Below are 27,133 nucleotides of genomic sequence, written 5' to 3'. Positions count from 1 at the left end.
CACATAAAATACTCTCACTGTTTTAGATATCTGTATCCAGATGTTCCTGTTATATGTCTTAGAATATAAAATCTGCATATTCAGCCATCACTAAAGCTGATAAATTGCTGAAACTGCTCTCACACGCACATTGCAGTGGTGCGTTGTTTAGTGAATGAATAATGCAAACCAGAGGTTTCTAGAGTTTTCGCTAAAGAAAGGAGGAATGAGGTTTCCTATCAATATTTAAGGCCTGACTCTTCTTCATCTCAGATCTTTTGTGAGCATTTTTATCTGTGTGAAGTAAGCTTAAGAAGAATTAAAAAAAACCTGCTCCACTGGAATTTACATGGCTCAGGAGGCTCGTAATAGGATGAGTGTCTTTACTTCAGGTCACTGATTTAAATCCCAGTTAGAAATAGCCAGAAGTCATTACAATCGGATGGCCAGTTAGTGACCTATGAAATGAACTGGTCATGGGAGCCACCAGTTGCCACTAAGATGTGGCTATGTATTGCACCAGTGAAGCAATTTTAGTAGCCTGCAATTATGGAAACCAGAATTTTTCTTTTTCTTAAGGAATATCTCATTTCTCACTGCCCAGCCTGTAGTAAACAGTGCGCAGTTGAGTTTTATCCATTAATAGGAGATTTTCTTAGAATTACAGTCTTTGTAGCTGATCCTTTAAATCTGCCAAGACAACCAGCTGCAGCCTTTAGGTAGTAATATATGTCCTCTGCTGGTTTTTATCTAGTAAATGTTTGCCTCTTTTCATGCATATGGTGATTTTCTCCAGGCTTTTCCTGTCATCACCAAGGAAGCAGCCTCTCTTTACCATCTCCCACGCTTTATTTCACTTTGTAAAAAGAAAAAATGTTAAAAAAATTGATCACTGTCCCTGTGAATGTATTATTATATAGTTATGTACAGATGGAGTCTAATATAAAATGCCTGTTGACTCATGGATCCCGTAAGTTACCCATTGTCTGTGGAGGCATAATCTGGAAACATTGTATGCTTATGTGTACTAAATACAGAATTTTTAATTTGAACTTACATGCAGAGGTTGCTGACAGATTATGCATCTCTCAAGTCTTATTCCAAACAGTGACATATTACCAATGATATTTTCCTTTCATGACACCTCTGGCATTGTGTGAAGCACAAATTTGAAGAGAATTGGATTATTTGAGCTTTACTGGTTTTTATTTGACACAGTTTCTTAAAATTAACACCAGTCAGAAAATAAATGAGGGAAAAAAGAAAGGCTGGGGACAGGTTTTAATGGTTCAAGTTGTTGCCTTTGGAACTCACCAAAGAACTTGAATGAAACTCTCAAAATACAGCTTTCTTGCAGTAGTCAGGTGCATATGCATGAAATCACTTGTGTAGGAGATTGCATAAGTGGGGCTGGAGAAAGCATGCTTTTGTTTATGTACTGACTGCACATCATGTTCAGGTTTGCATGGGGGCAGGCATTATCAACACTGGTGTCAATGACATTTTTTTCAGTCATTTCACCAACAGCTGGATTGAATCTCTGCTTATTAATCATGGGCTTAAGGAAAACAATCTACTGTTTTACCAACACTGACAAATATACACCTCAGCTTTCTTGAGGGAGCACAAGCAATATCCCATTGAGACTCTGTATATATTTTATCTATTTACTCATGAAATACAGAGATAAATTCAACTTTTATCAGACTGACTTTGTTATTACATGTATTTCATTCATACCAAATAACCTTATTCAAGACTGGGACTACCCAAGATACTGGTTTTCATTGTACAGTTTGTATTTCAATAAGTCCTTATTAAAACAAAGAAACGCTTTGAAAAATGTTAGCAACTAGATAAATTATGTTTTGTAAACAGTGACAGAAGAGAAATAAATTGATAAGACTGAGTAGCTACTTTTTTATGAATATGGATCTATTAATGAAAGTATTCTGTATTAGTCAAAGGCACAAATTTTTGAATAAGTCTCAAAGAGAATAAGATTGTAACTTTCCACAAGAAGCTTCATTTGAAAAATTTGAGAGCAGTGGCAGTGTTCAGACTGATAATCATATTGACCTAAAGGACCAAAAAGGCAATTATAGAGGTTATAGGTGAAGGAACAAAGAACAGTAATAGAGGTCACAGGCAAATGGAAAACCAGACAGTTAGTTTATCTCATGTCTATATTTACTATGCTGGTTTTACCAGAGCTGGTATAGTATTTCTGTGCTTAGGGTGACCTTGATATTTCTTGCAAAACCAAATTATATTCCATCATCCTTCACAATGGCAGATGTATGTCTGTATTTTTGCCACACCTATTTCTGTGTAGAAAGGGTCAAACTCATAAGACCTAAAGATACAGTAGGTCAATACTTACACAAGCCAAAATCAAAGCAGGGAGGATGGGCTGGCTTGCTATATCTGTGGGCAGAAGAATGTGGTATTATGCAGGGTGAAAAAACCCTGTTATGCTGGTGTGGGTGGAATTGCAGTGCAGTCTCATGGTGGCCCTGGGCAGCCTTCTACTCAGAGAAGGTTTTGCCTGCTTGCATGGCATCTGATAGGATGGTGGAGTAAAATCTGTCCTTCATCCTCTTCTCTTTCCTCAGCGTTCACTCCCTCCCTCCTTCATCTGGTTCTTTCCACTTGTCCCAGAAGCAGCTGACCCCTCTGGGTGCACAAGCTTCCTGTGCCCTGGTTCTTGCTGGCACCTAGGTATGCCTAGAGCCAGGAGAAGAGGAGCAGCTTTGCACTCTTTGGGTTGGCTCTTTCTCCTGTCCCTTTGTGTATGCAGGGGAAGTGCGTGCTGCCTGGCAGAGCGGTTTTTTTTTTTGAGCCCTGCAGACAGTGTAACCGCACCCACATGAAGCAGAAGTGCATTTTTTTGGAGAATTGCCTATGGTTGTGGAGATGGGGAAGTCCTAAATTAGATTTTGTGCTGGCCGCAAAAACCCCTCTCTGTGTATCTATCTGGTCATGCTATGAAGGCACAAAGATATATTATTAAGTTAAAACAGGTGTTTCACGTGATAACAAAGTGCACAAAGCCCTGTTAAACAAGGCCAAGATTGTAAATAGGATTCCAATCTTTTTCTTGGCATTATTCTATATATTCTCTATATGAGGGAATTCAAGACAAGGTTTTTGTAGTCTCACTGCTTAACAAATATTCAGATGACTTCTCAGAAAGTTTTAGGAACCAAAGAGTTCATATTGATAATGATAGCAGCACCTTTGTCAACACTGTAGGGTGATTTCTTAAATGAAGTGATGAGCTAGAAAGGCTTATGTTTTCCATATAAACCAGAGAGAAGGATAATTAATTAAATCAGTTGAAAAGCAACTAGAAGTGACTTGAACATTGTCTAGGGGTGAGAAGAATGGATATTATCAAACAATGTATTCAGAATGTTAGTCTCAAACATTCAAAATAAATTGGCATATTCTTCTTACAATTTTGAAGGTAAAGGTATGTGTACATTAGATAATCTTCATAGAGTATCAAATTTTTGTAGCTATATTTCAACTTACTATGTCTCAAACAGATCAAAATTTTCATGAAAGAATAAGTCCAAGTTAATGTTTTAAAACTTTAAGGTTGAAGAAAGTAAGGCTGAAACAGAACTCCCCAAACTTAGTCTTATTTTGACAATAACGATCCATTTAAGTAGTGCTTATATATAGCATAAATGAGAACAAGAATATGGAAAAGTAATGATTTTGCCCTTATCTCTTAAGAATAGCATAAAATGGACCTGTTCATTTGTTCAGCTTGCAATGGAGATTTCATTCTCCATAATACAAATTTTTATTTGCGAGGAATAGAAAATGTACTAGGAACCATCATAAGCAAACACATTGCTGAACTAAACCCTTCTTTGAATTTGCTTGGGAATTATCTGTTTCTCTAGCGATTCTTGTACAAGATCTCTTTGAAGAACCATAGGCTCCAGAGGGAAAAGTGGCAGAAACAGTTAAAATGGAATCAGGTATGTGTCAAATTATTGATTTGCCAAATAAAAAAAAACAACCAAAAACCCAACAAAACAAGACATAAATGGAGGTGACAAAGAAGCTCTGGTGTACACATCTTAAAAAAAGTTATGTTTATGGGGTCTATGAGCTAAGACTTGCCTTGATCAAAATGGAGACTCTGTGGAAAAGTAGACCAGAGAGGCTTTCAACCTTTTTGCTGGCTTAAGAAAAAACATCAGGAAAATGTAGGTAGTTGGAAATCAATTACAAATTATATTTTCTTTTTCTAGAGTGCAGATGTTATGAAAGACTTTTAGGTGATTTCAAAGAATGCAGTGCTGGAAAGCTCATTGTTTTGTATCATTTTGGAATAATATAATTTGTGTTGGGTTTTTGTTTTGGTTTGGTTTTTCCCCTAAAGAAAACATTCTATAAATTTGCTGAGTATGTGTCTAAAGAGAAGAATATATTCATGCCAAAACAATTCTCTCATTTGCAGGTTTGTCTGTCTTGGTCTTTACATTTACAGGAGTGGATTAACCTATTGATTTGATTCACACTTCAACAAGAGAGAGCAGTGGTGAAATCAGCCTCTGCATATAGAAAAATAAAATGAGAATAGCTAGTTCTAGTTTGCTAGGACAGCAAAACTCAGAAGGTCATCTGAATTATCGACTAAAAGACCACCTTTTGCTGATCATCTGCCGTATTGCCCATGTTCCTACACATGTCAATATTCAAAAGCCCATAAGCAAGTTAGAACTTTCAGATGCTCTTGGAAGATAAGTAGTAGTTCAATTCTCAGGGAAGCAGAGTCAAACAACACTAAGTAACTTTTCTTGCATTCTCTCACAGTAAAAGCAAAGACAGTAACTGTAGCTGATGAATGCTAACTTTTCTGTGAGTTCTGTGGGTTTAATGCTGATGTATTAAAATGCAAAGGACTGAAACTAACCCTCCTCTTCTGGGACACTCTGTGATAATGGTTTAGTGGATCTTGTGTGGTCTGAATTTCTTCTATGCAGCCAGGAACAAAGATCAGAAGAGATCATGTGGGTTTTCAAATCTGACCTCTGGCAAACTGCAGGTAAATGGCTGGAAGGGTCACAGGTGACATGCTTTAGGACTCCCTCCCTTTTCACCAAAAAAACCCTGAGGTAGGAAGTCAAAAAAGGCACATGTAGGATGTGTAATGGGAGTGAGACATAATCAGCATCCCACTCTCTGCTGCAGGCTGGCCTGCCCTTCATTTTGATCTGCACTTAAGAGCCTCCACATGAAAGGCAGGGGTTTGGAGGTGACACGTGCTTCAAAATGGCCATTGCCATTAGTGTGCCAACCAAATGTTGAATAGTGTTACAGCCCCAAAAACCCACTCAGCTAGCAAACTTCAAGCAATTGTATGTTTTCTTGGTAAATGTAATGGAACTTAAATAAGTTAATGTAAGTAATCCCTCAAAGAGATTAAAACAATCCTGTAAGTACATTATCTCTGCAGGAAGGTTTCCTGTCCTGTGCAACCAGTCCTGCTTTCAGGCCCCCATTTATAAAATTAGTTCTACACTAATTTAATGTGGTGGCGAGACATAAAGTTAATTAAAAAACGTAACCAGAAGCTAAAACCAAACAAATTTTGATTTAAAATGAAGTACAGTCCTTTTTTTTTTTTTACAGCAAGTGTTGTAGTTGACTTCGCTCTTAAGAGAAGTCATTGACTGTATATCACATGATGTTTTAGCAAAATGGAAAACCTTTCTGGAAGTCAGACTTCAGAGGAATATGGCCAACCAGGATAAATACAGGAGAAACTGGGTCTAGTTTGAGAAAAAAAGTTTGATTTAATGATGATTTAATGAACTTTTCTGATCTTAAAAGTCCTCAGTTTATGTCTAGAGTGAATTTTGATGAAGCCTTTCCTCAAGAAGACTTGAGAAGCAAAATAAAAGATACATGAAGTAAGAAAGAGATTCAGATGTCTGAAACTGAAAGAATGAAGAAAAACGTGGCTCTGCAGTGGGAGAATCAAGGATTTAAAAACTAAACATATGTAGTTTAGGCCACTTTTCCCCATTATTTGGGAACCAGAAGAGACTAGGTCACTGCCATTTGTAAGTGGCATTTGTAAATATTGGCACTCTAGGTGAAATTCTTCACTGTTATGGCTTTCTTCAAACCAGACCAGTTATCATCCATCCTACAGCCACAGTGAAATCCAAATACGAAGGCAAAAAAGAAGAATTAAACATGAAGGAATGCTGCTTTAGAATCATTATTCTTATCCTTAGTTCTCCTTGAGTTTAATTCCATGTCAGGCTTTCCACTATTTTTTAAGGGATGAATGTCAGGCAAAATGGAGTATTGTAATCTGCGCATTCTGTTTGCCCTTTTTTCATACTGGCACAACTTTGGCGATAGATTCTCATAATTTCCATGACATTCCAGGATTTATTAAACTGAATATCACTGACATAAAGTACCAAGTATTTTCTGATGCTAGGGTGCAAGGCATCCGGAGCTAAGGATTCAATGTTTATTGGAGATAGGTGCTGGCCAAAGACCAAAGAGTAGGTCATTTTCTGTATGCAATATTTATCTTTCCACTTACAGAACACAGGTATCGTTATTAGTACATTTTGCATCATAATTAAAAATGTTACTATGTCTACTGACAGGTGTAGGAGATGCTTAATCCCTCACTTACTGTAAAATTATTGGAATTTCATCCATTTCAGATGCAGATTTTTCAGTAATGTTTTTGACTTTTCCAAATAATTTTATGCACTATATATTTTCTATTTCATGTTCATTATCATCAACTGCTCCTTTTTTATTGCTTTCTATGTATTCCTTTTTACTGCTTAATGTTTCTCTTTACCCGGCCAATGAACCACAGAGAAATTTCTACTAAATTTTATTGTCTCAATGGCAGATGTCCATTTTTCCATCAAATAAACTCTTCTATAAGACACAGTAAATTTTATTGAAATGTTTCTGACATTTTTGTCCTTTCAAACAATTTTTCTATTTTCCTCATCCTCAATCATTTAGCTCTTCACTAGATATTATAAACTGTGACTCTCTTTATGTGTATTGAATGTGATCAGGTCATGATTACAGGACCCTAGGCAACTGGTGACCCCTGGTCCAATGATTAACTAATCTTTATCACTCATAATGAAGTAATAAGGTAGATACATACCTTGTTTAAATACAGATAGTATTAGAGAATTACAATATACATGATCATATTTTTTTAGACATTTTTGGCCTCAAACTTCCAAGGATAGATGGAGAAGTGGACATGGGTAATCCTATTTGCCTATCACACAAACTCCAACTCAGCTGGCAGGCCATGAGCCAAGTCAATATCCTTACAAATTATCAGCAAGTCATACCTTCATGAAACATACCTTTGATGTCTGGCAAAGCCAAAATCCTACGAAACCTGGAGCTACTTGTACAGTTTGTGCTTTTCCAGAGAAAGCCACTAAGAGTAGCCCTTGGTAAGATGTTTTCTGGTTGTGCCACAATGCACAGTCTTCCACCAGATTTGGGGGTCATCTGGGAAAGAGACCCAGCAAAAAGCTATATATGTATTAACAGAAGAGTATGTGTTGGTTGGATTTTACTGTGCATTGCTAAGAGAAGGCATGTGAAAACCAGAGAAAATAAGGATGGAAGTAATTAAAGGGCTATGGTACAGTTGTTGTTCCTCTTACACCATGAAACCAAAGGATTAAGGAAACAAAAGTGTGGAGATGGAAAGGGAAACATCAACAAAACAACCAGGGGAATAGTGTAGATGTAGAGAATAAAAATCTAGGATCAGTGAAAAGTCAGAAGTGGAGGGGAAAGAGAAACAGTGTGTAGTAAATAATTTAGGAGGAAAGTGTAAAGGTGTTATGATAGTTGCTCCAGAGCACTCAATGCAGAAGGGCAGAAGGTGAAAGGAATAGTAAAGAATGACTACAAGGATGCACTTTGTGAGCCTGGCGTCACACTATGTTATGTATTATGATTTCACCTCAGAAACCTATAATGAAAACCAACAGCCATGTACACTGCCACAGAAAGTAGGAAGATGATGCTTGAGAGCAACATAAATCACAGGCAGCAATGGAAGAGCTGGGAGCAGTTTCTCTGGAGCAGGAGGATAAAAAGGTGGGGATCCTGGGTGGGGAGTTGCAAAATGTTTTGAAGAACAAAATTTTGAGGCTGACAGCATTGAGTAGAAGGGAATGGTTTTAATGAGCCTCAAATCTAGGGAAGATGGGCAAAAGAAAAGGAGCTGGGAAAAGGACAAGATGGGTTTGCTAGCATGAAATGAGCATGAACTGAAGGGAAATAGGAAAGGACATAAGTGAACAGGAACTGTAGAAGGTGTCAACAGGACTCAAAAAGGCTAAATAGTATGCCCTTCCCATTCTGTTTTTCCTTCTTCTTCTAAAAAAATCCCACCACATCTCAGGATCATGCTGTTTTATGACTTTGAAAAACTAGCCCTGCCATATTGGGTGTGGGCTGTTATTGACTACCAATTCCTAGTAACTTTTTCAAGATTTCTTTTGCTTTTAAGGAAAAACAAACAAACAAAAAAAGAAAGTAAGCAGCGATTAGGACATCTTTCAGGCCTGTGGCTGGGAGCTGCCCACCGTGCACACTCACGGTATGCACACCACGCTCACACTCACAGTGCACAAACTCGCAAGATACCCACGCGTGGTGCGACCGCCCACACAGTGCACATACGCACAAGCACCGTCGATGCTCCCTTTCCATGTGTACACGCACACCCTCGAAAAGACAAAGAGAGGCGCATCCGTGTCGTGGCCCCTTCACCCGGCGGCACCTCCCGGCAGCGCTCCCGCCCTGCCGTCAGCCCCAGGCCCGCCGCCCCGACGTGGGGGTCCCTCTCCGGGCGGGCCGCCCAGCTTCTCCCTGCCTTTCCCGAGCGCGGGACCGGGACGCTGGGATGCTAGGTGGGCACAAAAAAGTTAGATTTTAGTTACGGACCGGGGCGGGGAGGGCGGGTTTAGGCGGCAAGGCTGTTCCCCCGCGCTTTTGTTTAGCACTGGGGAGCGGACCCTTGACGGGGCTGAGCTGGGCGCTCAAACCCCGGCCCGCAGCATGAGCCTGTCCCATGGCCCAGCCGTCGCCTTAGGGCCGCGGGGTTGGGAAGGAGGAGGAGGACTGAGGCGGAAGGTGTCTCTTCAGCCTCACTCTCCCCCTCCAAGGTGAGTCGCAGCACAGCTCCGCGCTTCTTTTGTCTCGGTGCGAGGCCGCAGGACACCCCGGCCCCGCCCCGCCCCGCCAAACTTTCAGCGGGGACCTCGGCGCCTCGACGGCCGCTCCGGACCCAGGGCCGGGCAGGGTGCGGGGGCAGCCGCGGTTTCCGCCAGGGACGCGCCGGGTTTGCCGGCGACACCCGTGTCGGGAGTCCCCGTGGGGGAGGCCGAAGGGCAGGTGAAGGGGCCGTGGGGATGACGGCGGTCCCCTCCTTCTCTTTTGGTTTCTTTGGGACGGATGCGGTCGGGCCCATCTTTGCACTTTACGCAACAGGTAGGGATGCCAGGAGCTGGCGGCGGTGGCACGGAGCCGCAGCCAGGAGCTTTCGGGGGCTCTTTTTTGTTACGGTCTCTGGAAAAGGGCGAAGGGGAAGAGGAGGAGAGGCAATAGTCTTCTGAAATTCTCCTTCAGTTGTTTATTTCTGTACTTCCCGTATCCATGAAAAAAGAGTTCGTTTCGCAACTCCCGAGTTTTATATTGTTTTGTATTTACTTTTTCCCCCCTTCTCTTTCTTTTAAAGTTATTTTTCTTTATGTCCTGCGTTTGCCCATCTCATTCCGGGAGATCAAACTGTCCGAAAGCAGATCCCCAGAGGCTTGTCCTCACTGACAGTCGGGGGAATCCAAACAAAGAGGTGCATCTACCGGAAATAATGATTTGAGAGATGGTTCTCTCCCTTTCCAACCCCCACTCCCCCGCCTTGAATTAAATTGTTTTCTTTTTCTGGGAGGTTCAGTTCGAGGGAAGTTTTGCGCTGGAGCCGGGCTCGCGGCTGAGGAGGGATGGAACAGACGGAAAGTTGCGGTGGTGGGAGGAGGCGGGGGGCGAGGGCAGAACGGGACCCCGGCGGCGCCCGGGCCGCGGGGGGAGCAGGGGCGCGGGGGACCTGCCGCCGCTGCCGGCTCTTTGTCTGCTCGGGCAACTTGAACAAAAGGAGAAACTCGGATTAACTCTCCATCTCTCCCTCGCCTCTCCCGGGTTATCTCATCTTCGGCAACTTTATCCGGAGAGATTTACTCAACTTTCTCCGAGCTCTCCCGCCGCTTAAAAGCAAAGAGCCCCGCCGTAGGCTTCGAAGGAAATCTGGTTTCACAGTTTAGAGAAAGGAGAAGGTACGTTTGGACTTGGGGTTTATTGTTCTTTCCCGGCTCCCTCGTCGCTCCCCCCTCCGCCCTGCCGTCCCCGCCTGGGGCTGGGAGCGCAGCGGAGGCGGCTGCGGGCCAGTCCAGCCTTTCCTTTGTACTTTTGGGAGCACATGCAGGTATTTTTGGGGAGCGTGAGGCAGTCACTCTGCCCGAGCTCCGGTACTGAGAGCTGGGGGGCACTACTCGAAGGGGTCTTGTCTCCTTCTTGTGCCTGCTTTGTGTTTTATTTTAGGCGCTTAACTTACTTCTTTTTTTGTGCGGAGGGAAGTGGACTCGGACGGCTTTCTGGGTCGGACTGTGTTTTCAAGAGTTGGGACAGAGGAAAGCTGAAGACAGAGAAAACTTTTTGGGATTGTAGGAGTCTTGGCGGCCCTGGCCGGGGAGTGGGGGGCCAGTGGTGGCCGTGGGGCTGGGCAGGGCAGCACGCAGGAAGGCCAAGGTGGGGGCTCCGCCGTGTGCCAACTTGAGCCGGGGGGGCCGGGACACACAGAGGGTCTCACATTTGCTGCTGTGGAACCATCCTAGGGGAACAAGGTGCACAGAAGTGCCGAGGGACAATTTTAGGAGGAGAGGGACTGGAGGGAGGACTTTGTTCTTCCGAATGCATTGATCATAGCGAAAGGGGAGAATAGAGTGGGTCAGTCCAGGCTGTCCCTTGGTCGTCTGGGCTTCCCCTGCACAGTGCAATTTGCTTCATCCCTTTGTAAACGCAAGAGTCGTCTTGGGTTTTGTTCGTTCCTTTTGGTATTCGCACTTTCTAGAACAAGCATCGAAACTTCAGTAAACTTACTCATGTGCTCTTTGTACTTTTCTTAATTATCTTGATCAATATAATATGTTATTATTTACCCATACTTTTTTCTATGCTGTGTAACTACCATCACTTTTTTCTCAGTTTTTTTCATCCCTATCCACTACTTTCTCTTTCCTGTGTTATTTTCTTGTCCCAATTTCTTAGTTGTCACTCTCTCTCCTTAGATCTATCCATGTCAGAATTTCTGAAGCCTCTACTTTTTCCCTTTCTATTGTCACTCCTTCTCCTCCTTCCTGATCCCTTACCACCTACTCTTCTACCTTTATGCTTGCTTGCATTTCTCATGAAAAACTCCTTTTGCCAGGGTCTTTCCTTTCATACATGTATAGGTATGCTGAAGTTTCTCCTGATGTGAAGCAAACATTTTTCTTTTTCTCTCTTCTAAACTTATGCTTCTGTGGTCAACCCTACCTGCATGTTACTCAGTTGCACAGACAGAGCTTCTAGCAATAGTTCTTCACCAGTATTCACCTTCTCCTTTCTTCTTGTCTTTATCTCTATGTACAGACATCTTCCAGTCTCTAAAAGCTTATTCTAGTTCCTCTCCCTTGTCTTTGGTGCGGAAGTTTGTTCTTTTTACTTTCCTGCACTCCAGCTTGGCAGACCTGATGGTATTCTTCATGTTATTGTTCCCTCCTGTGCAGATTACTGAAGTTTTTCTCTCCATTTCTCATAGTCGCCTTCCCAACCTAAGCAAAATTTGCTGTTCGTACTTCTGAAGGAATTGCACAGAGGGAGTACCAGAGTAGACAGACGTGGCTTTGGCCTCTTTGGCTTGCTCCCTGCTGGGCCAAGTGTCAACAGTAGTTCTCGTAGTCCAGGTCTCAACTGAAGTAGCACATCTGCTGGTGGAGGTGCTGTGGGGACACTGAGATAGGGCTAAGGAGGGAAAAAAGGTCGCCATTAAGTTCTCTCATCCATTGGACCATTATGTTTCCTTCAAAAGTGTTGAGGAGATTTATTTTTGCTACTTGGGGCTTTTTTATTGACTTACTGTTTTCATTAGTTTTGAAACACCTGCAGGGCAGCTGAAGAGCCTTTATATTACCTTTCTTTCCTGTCACTTCAGTGTTTTCTGGAATATGAGACTGTGCAATCTGTAGAGATATATATAAGACTTTTTCTTAAATCTTCTTCTGTTATACTCCATCCTGGTGATGCTTTTAAAGCAAAATGCCATCTTCAGGCTTTGAGTTTAGGAGGTGTCTAAATCTGTGAAGAAATATGTGTTTGAAATTATTCAGAAGAATGAAACTTTATATTTGTATGTTAGTCCCCAAGTGGTGTGGCAGTTACTGTGCTGAACTAACACTTCTTCCTCTTATTTGAATAGGTCAAAACATGGTTGTCGGGAAAATGGGATGGTTGCCAGAACATCAGTCTTTGATGGGTGCCATACTGCATTACTCTTTGAATGGTGGAATACAGCTTGGGATTCTTCAGGGGTGCTTAACGTGGTACAAACTGTACCATACAGCTGCTTAGCATCTTAAATGTTTGCATTCATACATAATTGTTAATGGTCTCCTGGGGGAAGTTGAAGAGTCTCTTGAAGCTGAAACTTGTGGATATTGTAGAAAATGCTGCTGAGACCAGTTGGATTATATCAGAACCTGACATCAAAGTTCTGCAGCTGATGAAAGGTATGCTTCTCCCCTGTTACAAAAGTACTGTGTCTCATACATCAAAATACTAAGTGCATTGTCTTTGTTTTAAACAAACTTGCCTTGTAAACTTTTTTCTTTTTTTTGTCTTTGCCTTGCTATTGATACCTCCTGATAGTTTGGAGTAGTGTAATCTGACAGAAATGGTTACTAGTGGTTTGACAATGTTTATATCTTAAATGTAAAAGGAAAAACCAAACGTGAAAGTTTTTTTGTTTTCATAGTTAACTTATATTTTCAAGATAATGACTTCACTAGGTCTATGAGTACTTAGCAGCTCTAGAAAATGAGACTAGTCAACTTTTAAGAAAAACAAATTAAAGACAATTTAAACAAAGCTTTTTCTGCAGTCCCAATCTTCCAAATAGCCAATTTTGTTTGAAGACATTACTATTTTGAACTCAAGAATCCAGCCTTCTATTATTTAACCTCTCTTCATTCAAAAAGCAACAAAAATCTTATGGATGGCTTGCACTGGGGACAGAGAGAGTAAATAAAACTATTTCAGTTAAAAATTCAAGGAATTATTTTGCTTCATATGTTTTTAAAGTTTTGATTTAAGGCTTTTTGCAGAGCCTGTTTGAATCCTGAATGTCCTAGTACTGAGAAAGTCTCTTGAATGAAGTTCAGTGCTCCATTTTCTTCTTATTTTATGAGATAATTAATGTACAAAAATGAAATGGAAACTAGTGGAGAAAACAAGTGGTTAAAGAGTTATTAATGAATAACAACTTATTCTTGAATCTAGATGAAGTGTTAATCCAATAGTGAGGAAATCATTGAGCTCCTTAGTGAACGATGATAACAGCAAAGCAAATTTTAAAAGTATTTAAAATCTGATAATTTTATACCTGTTTTGTGCACTTCTTCATTATAGCTGAAAATGAATGACATGAAAATAGTCAGGTTTGCTGCATGTTTCAGCTCAACTGATTGGTTCCAGCCTAAACCGTATGTAGGGCAGACAAGTATTCATAATCTTAAGGAAAGTGCTGAGCTGGCTGGCCTACTTTAGAGCAAAACAGAAATCTGAACTAATAATCACTTGTGATCCTTTCCAATTGTAAACAGAGATACAAGAAACAATACAGTTCTAATTTCCTGGTTCTGATTGTGTTTTAATAAAGACCTACACTTAATTTTCTCAATTATTGAGGATAAGCTTTCTGTTGCGTACTGAATGCAATTAGTGTACGTTTAGATTTACATTTGGAATATTGTTCTGCATTTATACTTTTTTTGAACTTTGCATGACTTAAGTTAGCCATATGAAAGTCTTCAATTTGAAGTCTTGGAAATGGAAAGTCTTAGGCTGTTTGTGGAAAGAGAAAACAAAGAGTAATAAATGGATTGTGCTGGATAAAAATACTTAGAGCTGCTATGTAGTGTCATCTTGGAAAAGAAGCCCAGTCATTATGTGTCTGTATTTAAAGGAAATCAAAACTGCAATCTTTTTTTCTTTCTGTGAAGATTTTCTTCTGGTTCAGATTCTTTCCAGGCACTTGTCACTCTTTAGGAAAAGCAAACTGGACAGAAAGTTACACTTCATTTATCTACATGAAAGCTATTAATTTTCATCAACACTGAAAAGTGACGGGAACTTTTACTTATTGTTGTTGTAAATAAAGACTACTCCTTATCTTAGCTTCACCTGAAAGTTTCTGTGATTGAATATCATAATTGCCATAGAATTCTGGATATATTATGCAAATTATTAAATATATTTGTGTTTGCTTATATCTGGAATATTTCAAACTTTAATAACTTGGTGACAAACTGTTAAGATTTACCGCTTATTGGTCTTCAAATTTCTTTGGACTCTTTCCAATAAAATGAAAAGAATCATTCTCCTATTTGGAGATGAGATCTGCAGAGAGAGAAAAAGCAGGGCCAGCTAGGAAATGTTGAGTGCAGTAGTTCCCAACTGTTAGATGTGCTGCATCAGTGGGAGATGAGACCCTTGCGGGGCTTTCATAGAGATGGGGAACATGCTTTCTGGGGGGCCCTGGCCAAAGTGTCCCCTGGGAGCAGACCCAGCAAAAGAGTCAGATGAGGCAGGGGTTGGTTGTGTGGAGCACTGTGGCAAAGGAGCAGCACTTGGGCCCTGGAAGGGGTGATGGGGAGCACTTGCCTTACCTGCAGTGGGAAGGAGCCTTGCTGCCCTCAGTGGGCTGTTTGTAATGAGCTGGGGAGCTGCTGCTTGAGAGGAGGGTTTCAGGTGTATGAGCCTGAAGTGTGTGAAAGGGATTGTTTCTGTGGTTTGTCTTTGGTTCAATTGAGCAGTCACTTCCTTTGCTTGTGATGGTCCTGGAAGGTGATGGAAATCCTTGCAGGTGTCCAAGGCAGTGTGGACTTGGAGGTGAGCTCTGAACTCCCCCTCACAAGCTTACATTGGAATGTGTAATCTGGTAGCAGAACTTACAGCTAAATGTAATTAAACCAAATCCAGTCAGTCAGAACAGTGATTCCTCCTTTGAACTGTGCTCTCAGTTAAGAAAATCTTCTAGCCAATGTACTTGGTTGTTTCAGAAAGTGTTATGCTCTATGTAACTGATGTGAGAGTAAACATGAGGGTGTCTCAGTCGAGCTGAGCCCATGTGTGGAAGGGATTTAACAGGCTACAAAGGGGGCTTTCATGGTGCGGTATATGTGTGCAGGTGAATTGCAGTGTTGGAGTTGTGTGTTGTGAAGAATGGGCAGAGGAGAAAAGGGCAGGTTTTGTAGCTGTCAGATTTTTAGGTGGAGGAGGAGGTGGTATATGGAGTAATTTCCTATCAATTAACATCTAGGAGGGTAGGAAGAAAAATGTAGTAAGGACTTAATTTCTTTGGTTGTTCCTTCCCTTTAGTTGAAGTGTTTTTCTCCAGAATTCCCAAGTGAGGTAGAAATATCTGGATCCATGTGTGCCCCACTGGTTCGTGACACAAAATGGAGATCGGGATGCTTTCATGAGGGTCTGCTGCCTTTCATCCCTCCTGTGGGAGGCCCCACTCCTGGCAGTGAAGGACAAAGGAGCCTTGTTCTCTGGAGGCTCTGTCAGAGTGTTCTCCTTAGGATGCAGAGGCACAGTTTGACTCTTAAGTAAAATTCTGTGAGAAAGCTTCTAGAAATACAATTGTTAGTCCTTGAAAGGGCTCCCAAACAGTCCAAAGAGTATTGTGCAATTATGAGGAGGCTGGCTTGGTATATAGTGACTTCACAATCTTCACTGAGAAAGTGAGGTAGAAGCTATAGGACTGGGCATGTTACTAGAATGGTTGCATAGAAAATGGTATTGATAATAGTGTCTGGGGTTTTTTCCTCCTTATTTTGCTGAGGGCTGGTTGAATCTCATGTACTGAATCATATAGCTTACTATAGTAGAAATCACAATTACAAATATGATGTTTTCTTTTTTTTTTTAATTTTTCTGCTTTCACTTGTTTGCCACCTTATCATGCAACTTGAGGTACAATACTCTTACAGAAGCAATGTAACCATTGGAGTAAAGTTTGTTTCTATTTAGCTGGTATGAGCAAATTTTTATGAGAAATACAAGAAAGTCAACCAAGGCTGGAAAGGAGAGAGTTTCTGCCTGAAATTTGGGGGTGGGTTTACACAAACCCCAACTCCCCACACCTCCTATTACAGTTATGCTTGAGAAATAATTGCACGAAAACTTATAATGAAAATGAAGCTTCCAACATGTGACCTGCTTTCTGTAAAATGCTCTCAGTTGTGTCAGGACAGAAGCATATGGTGTCTGGCATAGTTTTCTGTTTCTTGATTGGATTTATTTTGCGTAGCAAGAAGCTTTCCAACTCACTAATGGATTCTACTTTGATTCTTTTTTTCTACTTGCATTGTCATAACATGAAATTTATCAAAAACTATTTGTGAAGCCTGAGGTAGGGTGCTATTGTGTTTGAGACCTTGACCTTTCCTTGATTGAAAGGCATTGATATGTTTGGGTTTGGTAGGGGGAATGGATAAGCTAGGGAGATTTAGAATATTTTAACACAAAATTAGATGTGGTCTTTGAAGACAGGGACAGTACTTCCTCTGAAATGTTATGACTGCTACAAGTGTGGATTCTGTATTTATATCCATGAATATTGCAGGTTAGTGAGAACAAGTTACGTTTAAATTTTTTCTGAAGCCATGAGTCCTGTATGAGGTGATGAGTGTAGTGTTGCTCTGGATGTCAGCATTACTTCTCCTGCAGGGATAAGAAGGCACAGTGAAGTAGAACCACAGATGTTTTCATAGAATTCCTCAAAGGCATGGGAGGTGTGTGGGTGTGGAGGGAGGAGGCACGTGATTGCCACAAAATGTAATAAGTGGGCAGTGGGAGTGGGTATTCTGGGTTAAGATAAAGATGAGAGTCTGACTTAGTTGTGAGCCAGTGATGACTGGTGAGGAGAGGAAGTGGTCAGGCATTTTGAAGATGAGGGCTAGTTGCTAGTGATGGATGGAATAGAGAAAAGAGAGGTGGATTTTGTGGGAATGGGTGAGAAGTTATCATTATTTATGTGTCTGGAGGCCTCTATCATCAGAGCATTTCTAATAGGAAAATGTAGTGAAATCTTTAAACGACTGTGGCATAAGTTATAAATATCTCAGGAACAGTAGTATTGGCATCTTTTTAGTGTATGATAAAATTGTGCTCTTTAATGCTGTAAAAGGAAACAAATATAACTTTACCTTTGCACCTTTTGAATGAAATTACTCCCAAAATAAGTGCAGTCTTCAATTGAGGATACAAGTTAATGTCTTGTTTTACTTTGCAGTGCTGTGCAAGGAAGAATTCATTTAGGTAAGCAGTTCAGGAGTTGTATATGTTATTTTCAGATTATCTCAGAGATGAGACTTTGTGTGGCAGCTCGTTAGTTATCTTTCAGAATTTGAAAATGGGTTTTTAGTTGGTACCAGTGCTGCTCCGTGCATATGCTCTGAAAATAACAAAAGTTGTGATGGCTCCAGAACACCTAAGAAGGTACCCTAGATTATGCAGCAAATATTGCAGCGTATCTGAGCAACTTGCTGCTTTTGTGCATCATGTGTGGTGTGCTGCCATGTAGGGTGTTAATTTAGGCATGTAAGCTACTTTGTGTAGTTGTGCTACTGGACTTCATCTGTCAATTGTTGCTTCTCTGCTGAGCTTGTTATGATGTAGCTTCAGTTCTGCTGGTGCTGGAGAGGACCTGAACTGGTGGTAGCTCAGGGTGCTTTTCCTTGGGCTCCCTTGTCATGGGCTCAGTTGTGCTTTGTAGAGAGGCTGGTTTTTTTTGGTTTTGAACTTCAAGCATTGGAAGACGCATTCTCTTGCCCTTACAAAAGACGCACTGTTTTTTTGTTAAAAAAGATAGATAAGAAAGATGATGAAAGATGTGTTATCTATGGGGCTTAAGTTTGCCGTATTCAAAGTTTTATGATGCCATATAGCCAGGAGCTTTATTAATTTGAGCTCCTAGACTAGAGTATGTTTAGGTATGGGTCCTTACCAAAAGTCAGACATTGGAAGGAAGGGTGGTTCTGGTTCACAACTTTTTTTTTTTTTAATTTATTGAAATCCGTTGCACTTGCAAAAGAAGGAATGAAAGAAATGTAATTCTAAACGCAAAAGCTTATTCTTTATCATGTCACCTTTCAGCTTCAGGATTTTTATACATTATTTTAATAGTCTTAAATTATTCATTATGTGGCTTTATCGTTTTATAGCTTTCCTTTTGCATACAGGTTAAAATCTATGTCCTAGATCATGGCAGGGCTTGATATGTGTCTCCTGCAGGAATTCCAGTGCTTGGGCAGTGCAGGAAGGGGTCTATAACCTTGCATATGTTTCTGACAGCAGTTCACCTAGTAATAGGACTGAAAAGAAAGTTTTAAGGGCAACAATAAGAGAATGTTGCTCCCATTTCCCCAAGGAACAAATGAACAATTCGCTCAATGTCTGCTGAGATTGGTTTTGGACCACACAATGCATCTAGGTGCAAGATTAATTCAATACTAATTCGTTTAAGATGTCTTATTTAATAAAATTCATGATTAACATCTTGTATGCATTTTAGTGGGTAGAAGCTTAAAACTAATACCTGAAATATTTTCATCAACCAATCTGGGTTATCCAGTGCACTTTTTTTACTATTTAACTACCAACATTTGAGCTGTTGTGTCTAAATCTAGGTTACTTATTTGTAGAGTCAATAATAGTTGCTGTTGGCTTCAGCGGTGATACCGATGACTGATGTTTTTGGAAAATCAAGTCAGACACCAAAGCATCAGTGAGCGTATACACATACATTACATGTTTATATTTTGGATATAAAATGTCGTATACATACACATACACATGCATATTGTATAGTCCAAAACCAAAGATGTAGTGCCTGTGGCAGCTTCATGACAGAGACAAGTGATTTTCCCCCTCTCTTTGAACCAGTGTCTTGTTCATTCCCAAGCCTTGCCTCTTGTTTTTTGTTGGTGGTCTTCAATGCTGTGTTCCCTCTTTGTTTTAGATTTTAAGTACTTAAAATGAGACACGTGCCCTGCTAAAATTTGAGTTTGTTTCTTAAAATACATTCATCCCATGTGTATTTTTCTGATGAGTTAAAAGCCATATAATGAAAAAGCGTCTGTGGAATAAGTAGCGGTCAGGCATATACTGAAGGAATTCACTGTAAACAGTTGTAAAACAGTTTCAGTCTCAGGCATACTTCTCACTCCTCCTCCACACCCCTCCAAAAGAGACCACTGAAAAGCAACTAGGCATAGCTGAAATGTACCTTTGACAAGCACTTAAAAAAATTAGTTTCTTCAGCTGGTAATCAATATGGCTTAATTTTTGACGTGTTAATGTATAATGTATATATGTATGCACCCACTATATGTGTTGGTTTGATGGAATTCATTGCTTTAAATTATGTGCAGTGTAATACTTGAAGTGACTAGAGGAGATTTTTATTTTTTTTTTTTTAACATCTTCTATAGGAATTGTTGTGAGTGCTATCAAAACTGTGTGTGGAATGTTACTTGCTGTGGACTTTATGCAGGGTAGGTGTATTAGAGGCTCTCTGTTTGAGACATGTGAAAGGATGTTTGCAAAGGAAGACCAGAACCTTTCCCAGATTGATTTCTTTGCATTTGCAAATGCAAAGAAATCAATCTGCTGCTTTGACCCTGTATGCAATCTGTATGCAATCTGCTGCTTTGACCGTGCAACATGCAATCTCCTGTATTGTATGTTGCAGTTGAAATAGGGTTTTTTTTTCCCTGAACACCGTGGCAAGAGTCAATACGTTAAGATATGACACATCAGAGAGAATAGGACAGAAAAGAGGCAGAATAAGAATTCATTCTTTTGCGGATTTGTGTGTTTGAGATTGCTGCACAGGGTTATGCATCTTGAGCATTTTCTTAAAGTGTTGGTACAGTCCTGTGAAGCCTAGTTGGGCTGTCTGATGACTCTGTAGGAGAGCATATTCTAGACATTGAAAAATGTCATCATTAAAAATAAGGACTTGCAGACACACTGTGGTCTGGTAGGTAGTTTCTGAAAATGAAAGGCAGGGGAGCTCTCTGGTTCGTTGCTCTGCTGTATCAGAAATGGTATATCTGGGTAATAGTTGCTGGATTAAAGTAGTGTATATTCTAGGCTTCTGATTGCTTAATGTGAGTAGTGCTGTGCAAACACCCCAAAAATTGCCAGGAACCGTTTTTGCATTTAACATTTTCGTTTGTTGTGAGCAGTGGTATGTCCATGATTTGTGCAAGAGGAGTAGGGTGTCTGTATTTTTATTTTTTATATTGAGTGCTTCCAGGCTGAAGAGAATTATGAAGAAAACCCAGTTATTTCAGGTCAGTGCCTGGATTAACTTCTTGGCAAAAACTTGTTATGGATCATATTCTGCTATCACTGCAAAACACAGTAAGTCAAATAGGGTATGTCTAGTTCTGTTTAGGTAAGATCAGTTTCTTCCATGAAAAGCAAAAAGAGAATATCTGTGAGGAGGATGGAGTTGAATGTAATATAATAACCACATGCCAGAGAAATACTTGATTGTAGTTAGCTTTTGAGGGAGTTACAGCCACTTAGTGTGTGTCTGTAAAGAGAAGCAGGGTGCGTTCATTGGAAGAATATTGGTATATCAGCTGGACAACAAATGTTGTCATATGTGTTTTTAGTGACTTTTTACTTAATCTGCCTCTTGTCTTGGTGTTCAAATATAAGAAATACAGACTGAAGAATATTGTCATAAACAGTTGATGTCTGCTTCTGGGTATAGGGACATACCTGCTGCATAGCAGAGCTGGCAGAATCTATAGGCATTACTGGCTGACTTATTTTCTGTTTTTCCAAGAAGGAAGGGGAACAAACAATTCATTAAGCATAATAGAACATTTCTTTCATCTTATAATTTTTATAAGGTTCTTGTTCTGTCTTGGCTCTTCAATTCTTGGGGTTAGAATTGCTATGCTAGCTGCACATGCCTGATTATTTTACATTGAAATAAGTAGAAATTGTATTTGAAAAAATTCAGCATAAGAATTCTTAACCAGTTAGTATTAATTTTAAAATGGAATCTCATATATCAAGGGTCAACATATTTTGTTTGTGGAAAATTATCAGTATAGAAGCTCTCTGTATCTTGAACTGAAATGGTTTTTAATTTATGCTTGATTCTTCTGCTAGGTTAATGTTAATTAGTTTAACATATCACTCATAGAAGATGTCATAGTTGAATCATTGTGTAGGTAACAAATCTTGCACTGGCTAGCAATGAAGAAATATTACCTCTATTAAAACCCACACTTAAACTGTGGAGTCAGTAAGGGCTTATGACATTTTGCAGTTATCCAGCTTAATGCATTTTAATGCCTTCAGTGGTGTGAGGTTTTTTCTTGGGATAAGCAAGTGAGGCAGAGCTTTCAAATTATGCAATGCAATATATATAGTGTAGGCTGTGCCAAGTGAGAAACCTGGTAGAAATGTTGGCTCAGGCTGCGGTTAGGACCCAAATACTGTAACACCAGTTCAGCCTTTAAAAAAAAAAAATCTATCCAGTGTTGGGTTATCCAAAGAAAGTATACATAAACAGTGGTAAAGAAGCTAAATATGCTTATATTTAGAACACAGCTAAACATTTACAAGTATGCATGCTTGTAATTAGCTAAATAGTTTCATACATCTCTGCCCTGAGAGAAGCATTAGAACTGGGCCTGTAGTGGAAGGCAAATTTCAGTCATAATTGAGGAGTAGTTAGTGTGACTCCATAATCCTTTTTTTCAAAATAATCCCCCAACCTCCCAGAGGAGGTGATGATGTGGTGCTGCCAGCTGTGAGCCTGTGCTGAGTCCTAGCATCCTACTTGGCTGTTACAGGTATTCCAGGGTATGTGATGGGCAAGGCAAGTTAGTCTAATCAGACCTCTAGCCAAAAGTTGCTGCCCACATTTATTTATTTATTTATTTAAACCGTTGGCATCTGAATGGGAATGAACGACTGAAAAAATATTTGAGAGTGCTATTGCTTCCTCTACCTGAGGAAGCCGGGGTGAGCGGAAGGTGTCGTATCTTGAAGGCTGGTGGAGGTTTCACTTGAACAGCACAGGCAGGCATGGTCAAGAGCTTTGCATCCGAAATGTTAACGTGAAAATATTTAATAAACCCTCTCCATTGCTAAAGGCCATAAGCACTTACATGGCACAGGAACAAGTCACTCCAGTATGCGGCGGAGAATGTCTGAAATTTTGGAGGGCACCTACCAGTGCAACTCAGCATTCATAAAGCAATGAACCAGATGTGTTTTCTTGCAAATTGTGTTTGTTTCCCTGTAAAGCAGATTACTGAAGCTTTGTGGCCAGATAAACATGGTGAGGTTGATCTTATGAAACTAAACAGCCAACATGTTCTAGCATCTGAGTCTGAACATGGGAAGAAACTAGGTAATTTAACTCTAATATTTTTAAGTATTCTGCGAAATTCAGTGTTTCAAATCTGAGAAATGGCAGCTTTGCAGCAGGTGGAGCTGGCAGAAGGAGTGTTCTTCTTCTGCTTCCTTTCAAATGTATGAACATTTGAGCTCCTTGGGACTATTTGTATCTCTGTACTGCAGTAGAAAGCAGAGCTGGTGATTATTTTGTAGTGTGAGGATTCAATTTTATTAATAAAAATATACTGTTCTTTGACATCCTGCTTTATGGCTTATAACACTGGTGTGTTTATTGAGTGTCTCAACACAGTTAGGTGAAGATGTAAGACAACTATCCCTTTGAAGTGACTACAATATTCGATGTGTCTCCCTGACCTTTTAGTGAGATAATCACTGTTATATGTGTAACTATGAACATTAGGTTTTCTTTAGCTAGAGGAGACCTCTTTCTATGAACACGTTGCTCTTAAGGTGGTGTTTTCTGAGATGGTTCTATTTTAGGTTCCTTAGCTATTTGTTCATTCATTTGTTTGATATTGTAAATTCTGGTTACCACGAGAGTTGAAAAATTGTAGCAAACAAGCGACTTCTTTCTGAATTTGCTTCTCACCTTGGATTTGCACTAAGCTTTCAGACTTCCTTTAAATTTAACCATGAAAACTGAATATATTACAGTAATTTTATTAACATCAAAAGGCTTCAAATTGTTCACATGTAGCTCTTAAAATTTATAAAGCAGCAGTTTAAGACTTTGAAATTCTTAACAGATGCTCAGCTACGTTCTCAGTATTTGAGCTTAAAGCAGAAAGAATTTAACTCAATTATAATAATGTAAACCTTTGCACTTTGGTTTGCATAATTAAATATTTTCATTTACATAGCACAGAAGTTTAACATTCTAAACAGGGTAGATAAGCAAAAGAAAAAAGCAGACAAAGATGCATCTTTAATGCATGCAGAGTAGTAATGCACTTGCTGGTAATCTTACTACACTTATTAATAATAACTTCAACTAGAAAGCCATATGCAAATTCCTGTGAATATAGATTGTATTTAATATGTGGAATTTATTTTTTTTTAAATTTGTGTGCATCTCCTGAAATATGCAGTAAAATACATTAAAACTGGAGTAGAAACGCAGTAACCTTGATATCTTCTTCTACTTCTTGTTTTAAAATATTAATTAGTGAAACAGGTCTGAGGAAAATTAAGGCATCCTTTTATTTATTTGACCAACTTATGCAGACACAGGAAATGGCTTGAGTGTGCCCATGTAGAAGTCTGTGATCCTACTGGTGGAGGAAAAACTATGCTACAGGTGGTTGTTACTATCACTTTGAGTAATGCTATGTCTCAGATTCACCAACCTGCTCTCAGAGTACCATCTCCATGGTATAAGATGAAGCATCAGGTATTTTGAGGACTATATAATAGACCCAAGATCTGCAAATAAACAGCTGCACTTTTCTAAGTTACTGCTGATTGTCACGTCCAAGAATTTTATTGGTAGAAAGGCAACTGGAGGCTGAGTGTAGTGTTCTCTTAGTTTATCATTATTTCTCATTTTGCTTTAGCTGTTGACTCTTTTGCTGGTTTTCTGTTGTATTCTTGCTTTATTAGACTTGTACTACATTTCTGAAGGACTATGAGAAGTTTGCATAACCCTTATGCAAAGGGTTATGAGAAGTTATGAAGGACCTGCGTAGCTCAGGAAATCACAGTATTCGCTAGATTTTTGAGTTGTTTTGTCGCTTAGGAGAAAAATGGGTTTGTTTCGGTTTATACTGAATTATGTGTAATGAATGTATTGGAGAAGTGTCAGTGTTGTAGTCAGATAAGTTGTTTTTGTATACGAGGGGTAAACATGGTTCTGTTCTTGGTTTATCAACTGTATGTCTTAGATGTGTTGCCTTCCAGCTGGTTTTCTATTATCATATTATCTCTGGCTCTGTTTGTGCTCATTTACAAGTGGATTTTACTATATTGAGGCATCTTGGGTGAGATAGGGAATTGTTTCACTATGTGAGGTGAGGCACTTACCTGATTTTCTATGTGTATGAGGTAGGATTTGTTTTCTTTTGGTAGAAAGAATCCAATTCAGAGAGCTCTGTGTGGAAGGTAGGCAAATACCTTTCTTGCTCACTGGATTTTGTTCACAATTATCTTATGAAATGTGGCTTAATTTATTACAAAAGTAGCGTATTGCTGCTTTACTAAGCCTTTCTCTCTCCCTTAAAGTAATTGTGTGCCTATTTTTCATTTAAAAGCTAAACAAAAAACCCCTTACCTGACATTCTGAAAATAATATTGGAACTTTAGACCTGGGAGTCTCTGGAGTGAAACCATTTGTGTGGTAGGTGCACTTTTCTCAGGTTTGTTTTTGTCCAAAAGTTTAGGGAGTGTATATACACTTTCCACTTCCCAGATCCTTACTGATTTGTGGATGATTGGGTCCAAGTTTAACTATTTGCCTGTAATCTCTGGGGATTAGAATTCCTAGATGTTCCTAGAATTCACTGTAGCTAGAAGCTGCAGTGAGTAAGCAAGTCCTGATTTATGTGCATTTATTTAATCCTAATGCCTGGGATTTGTTCCAGTAAATTCACATATCTGGGTGAGTGCCCAAGGTTTTCAATGAACCCTTATAATTTGCATATTGACCTTTGAGGGTTGGAGACTTGAATCAGGGTATCATCCACATAAAACATAGCTCTTTTGTGGGACCTATTTTAGTATTTGTTAGTATTTTTCAGGCCATGGCTCTGATTATGTTGAAGAGGCGCAGGGGGAGCAGATGTTCTTGCTTTTTTCTTGGTTTTGAGAAGTATGGGGGTTTTTTAGGGGTTTATTTTTATTTTAGAATACAGGTTGAAAAACAGACCTCTCCACTGAAGTTTAATCCAATTGAGAGTTGGTCAGTGTATCTCATTCTCCTAAGAACTCTGATGGGATAATCCCAGGTAACCCCATCATAAGCTCTTCTCAGCATCTGGCAATACCACTGATGAGTGCTGTGATACTGCAGGTTGCTTGATTAGTTGCTTGAGGTTGTCTGGTCCAGGTCTGGATGCAATAAATCTAACCCAATGTATTTTAGTAATTTTGAGTACAAAATTATTTATTCAACTTAAAAAGTGGGTGGTGGTGGAAGAAGCTTTGTCTTGGTGTCTTTCTGTGGTGGGATTTTGGCTGCACATTGAAGGAGTGAAGTATTATCACAACAGAGGAAAGACATGTTAGGAAATAGTCAAAGTGAACATACCGTTTCATAGGACTGTGATCCTTGTGATAAAGTTGTGATTTATTTAAAACATGCTCAATTGATGGCACCTATCCCTGGCTGGATTCTAGTGGACAGAGATAGCTGTTTTTTCATGACTGTAAGAAATAGGCATCCTTTCCCTGGGTGCATTGTGGGAGTGGTAAGAACATTTGCTTTGCTTTCAGCATTGCCTAGGCTTTCCTGTATTGCTTCTGTATTTGGATCTTTTTTCCTCTGGACTGAATGATGCTTCTGAAATGCAGGGCACTTAAATCCCAAGAAGGATCCTTCTTCCCTCTGCATCAGTTGTGTCAACTGGAATGGGAATATCGTTTGGGGATTTGCCTCTGTAGAGTATGTGAGCAATGACTTTTACATCTCTCTTTCAGGTTTTTGGTTTTTTGCCTGTGTGGTGGGAATTTGATTTTTTTCTATCAATTCTGATAATTTTGCTGTAAGAGGTAATAGACAGTCCTGTCTTGAGTATCATTTTTGTGTGGGAGCTGTTTAATCATTATACCAGGATTTTTAGTGTCAGATTGGGTACTTTGGCAGATTCTGTGTTTCAATTTGTGTGCTCTATGGTCAGGATTTCTCAATGTTGTGTGTAGTGTGTTGTTTTGGGTTTTGTTGTTTAGTAGGTGTATGGTGGATTTGTTTGTTGCTGTTGTTGTTGTTGTTGTTTTTGCCCCCTTCCTCACTGTTTCCTTCTGTAATACCATTGTTGGAACTGGAATCCTTGAAGGTCTCTGGTTTGCTGTGAAGAAAATCCGCAAAGTCGGTACCTGGGAGAAGTGAGGTATCAATTTCTCCCTAACTTTCCCTGTCCTTTGGATGGGGAGGTTTCAGTGAACATCTGCATTGTCTTGGGATCACATTGTCTACTTCTATAATTTTTGCCTGGTTATTTGTATCTACAACTACTCTGAAGGCGTGAACATGAAAATGATATTTTACCTACGTATAAAAGGAAAAATTTTACAGTATTGCTAAGGAGGAAGAGTATGGGAACAGGAAGAGTTTGTCTTTGTGCTTTCAAAGTTCCCAATGATTTATGGCTTTTAAGTCTTGGACTTGTCTAAGTGAAAGTAT

The 27,133-nt window shown here is 39.8% G+C and overlaps 1 long non-coding RNA gene across 2 annotated transcripts in view; it reads left to right on the top strand.

Annotated features, from left to right (window-relative positions):
* The first annotated feature begins 9,459 nt into the window (after window positions 1–9,459).
* The window catches only part of LOC113964131, a 140,071-nt gene continuing 122,397 nt past the window's right edge, over window positions 9,460–27,133 (top strand). Inside the window, exons 1-2 of one of the 2 annotated variants that reach the window (XR_003533073.1) lie at window positions 9,460–9,519; window positions 12,539–12,848. This is a non-coding gene — a long non-coding RNA (uncharacterized LOC113964131). Of the gene's footprint in view, window positions 9,520–10,187; window positions 10,359–12,538; window positions 12,849–27,133 lie in introns of those variants that run through there. The other variant, XR_003533072.1, reaches the window with a different exon arrangement.

Source organism: Neopelma chrysocephalum, unplaced genomic scaffold (assembly GCF_003984885.1).
Source record: "Neopelma chrysocephalum unplaced genomic scaffold, ASM398488v2 Primary Assembly neopelma1_26, whole genome shotgun sequence".
Classification (NCBI taxonomy): domain Eukaryota; kingdom Metazoa; phylum Chordata; class Aves; order Passeriformes; family Pipridae; genus Neopelma; species Neopelma chrysocephalum.
Note: the sequence above shows the minus strand (reverse complement) of the source record. Positions and strands in the feature narration are given on the sequence as shown.